The sequence below is a fragment of the Phalaenopsis equestris genome, unplaced genomic scaffold (genome assembly GCF_001263595.1).
Source record: "Phalaenopsis equestris unplaced genomic scaffold, ASM126359v1 Scaffold000032, whole genome shotgun sequence".
NCBI lineage: Eukaryota > Viridiplantae > Streptophyta > Magnoliopsida > Asparagales > Orchidaceae > Phalaenopsis > Phalaenopsis equestris.
Window position 1 is genome coordinate 571,943 of NW_018164474.1, and position 2,828 is coordinate 574,770.

Sequence of the window (2,828 nt, forward strand, 5' to 3'; positions counted from 1 at the left end):
ATTTTATTTTCTACAAATATTTTAAACTACTTGGGTGAGTACCTTACTTCACTTGAAAATTTAAAACAAATTTTCAAAAATTTAATCAACATTTTCAAAATCTAGAACAAATTGTTTCAAAGGTAACCATAAATACTTTGAAATTTTACTAAACTTAAAATGTCCTTTTGAATTTACATGAGTCCCTCGGAGGAGGTCACCCACGGCTGCTAACGAGATCTCCCCAGGTTAAATGGGTTTCACAACTCGTTTAAGCTAGGTAAATTCGAAAGAAAATAGTGAAACCAGAATGAGGAAACCGTTGGATCCTAGTCGGTGTCGCTCTAATCAACTTTAACCACTCATAATATTTAAATGAACTTAGGAAACACTTGATTTGACATCATAACTTGACACATTAGAAAACTTAACCTCTAAACCTAATACTTCTCTCACCTTTTGAATTTACATGAGTCCCTCGGAGGAGGTAACCCACGACTGCTAATGAGATCTCCCAGGGTTAAATGGGTTTCACAACTCGTTTAATCTAAGTAAATTCGAAAGAAAATAGTGAAACCAGAATGAGGAAACCGTTGGATCCTAGTCGGTGTCGCTCTAATCAACTTTAACCACTCATAATGACAACAAAACTGAGACATGAACTTAGGAAACACTTGATTTGACATCATAACTTGACACATTAGAAAACTTAACCTCTAAACCTAATACTTCTCTCAATCATTACAATTTGATACTTCTAAACTTAAACTTGCGACGATGAGGAGCTTGGAGCTAGCATTGTGGGTAGCACGACCATCTTTAACAACAAAACATGCCTACACCAGCTAAATCATTCCTTAGAATTAAACAACAAGCCATAAGATTTTGAGGTCATCCGCCTAGTGCGACATAAGCCCTTAACTTTTCTTTAGGCCTATGTATGGTTCTGCTATACAATATAATCCCTAACTCATTTTAGGATTCCAAGGTTGTCGTTCATCACGACCTAAATCCTCACATCTTCCAGGTTATATGTGTGATCGTTTCACACGGATGTAAGCCCTAATTAATAAAATTGACAGGTTAAAAGACTTAAATATTTCTCCTCTAAATTGAAACCAAACCATAAAGTAGATTGGGAAGTCACCGAGGTTCTCCTCAGGATCTGTGAAATCCCCTAGTTCTTCTTCCTTTGGATTCCAAAATAAATGTTTCAAATTTGAGTCATTCTCTTTTCACATCTCTTTGTCTGATCTCTTTGAAAAGTCTTGTCATTTGAACTTCTTGAAGATAATATCCTCTGATTCTCATCGAGAGTATTCTTAGGTGACTTCGATTATTTAAGATGTAATTAACTATAGGGGCTTGCCCTTATAGGAAGCTTTTCCGAACCCAACTTAATATAAACCCTATTTAATTTTTCATACTAAAAAGGAAAACTTGTCGGCTTATAATAAAATAGTTTCGCAGACCAAACAGATGTCATACATTGCTTAGTTTATTTGATTGAGCCTCACTATCAAGTCATGTGTCTATCATTCGAGATAAATACATAGCTTAAGGTTTAGTACTCTTTAATCTAAACTTTGAAAGATATGGGACCAGTTTGATTTCATATTTTTCTAAAATTATATATATGTAAAAAATGTCCCTCCGAAGTGGGTGTCGGGATTTTCGATTCCAGCAACCGACAGCTTCCACAGGATGACCCCCCCTAAAATAGTGTCGAAAATGAGCAGTTTGCAATGAGAAAAGCCAATGGAAAAAGTGGCTCTAATGTGACATGACCAAGCTTGGAAGCAGCATGACCATGCCTAATGATTGATAGCAACAGCGTGACCAAACCAGGATCTAGCGTGACCACGCCAGAATTTTAGACTAATGGCATGATCACGCCGGCATCGAGCATGACCACATCACCCTATTTAGAAGCCCGACGTAACCACACACCATTTTGATGTGACCATACAATGAAGAAAGAAAATCTTTTGGAAAGAAATTCCTTTGTTAAGTTTGTGGATCAGATATAAGAATGATTCTTATGGCTTCCTGAAAGGGAGGAGAGATTTGGGATGGCTAGAGGCAGAGAATATGAAAGATTTTGAGTGCTTTCCATGGGTTTCTTCCTTTCTTGGGTTAAACCTTTAGGGGCTGAGTTTCCAAATCTTTTGTCTTGTACGTTGTTATAGAGATTTGTATGAGAGTGAGGGTTGCCGCTCTTGTGGAGAAGAAAATTGTATTGTAAGTTTATCATTACTATGTATCTTGCAATGAAATTCTACATTGCTTTCTTGCTTGTGATTTTCTTGACAATGCATGGCTAAGCACTTTTTCGTGCCTTTGTGATGTAAGTGTGGTGGTTTTTATTACTGTTTTTTAAATTGTTTTTCTGTAACATTTTTTGTTCTTTGTTGTTAGTTAGCCTTCAAACATTTACTCAAAATCTAGCCAACTGGTATGTTAAAATCTTTCGTTAAGTTGTGACCTCTAATTGTTGTGTAGTGAAAACAAAATGGTTAACCATAGAATCTTGATATGATAATCATATTCCAGTAGGTTTCTGCAACCTTTTTTGGGGATCAAAACATTCTTGTGGAATGTCATGGTGATTTAAAAGGCCTCAACTTCATCGATTCTGATCTTCCTTTAGCCTAAACATTGGTATAAAAAGAACTTTATATCCCTGGTTGACAACTGACATGTAGAGAAACATTTAGGAATACCACGATCCCCATCAATTTTCAAGAACTTCCAAGATTTTCTCTACTTTTGTGTTTTCTACTTCTGCAATCTGACCTGCTTTTGTTAGAGTTTTTGGACTTAAAACCCTTTTGCAATCACACCCAGCT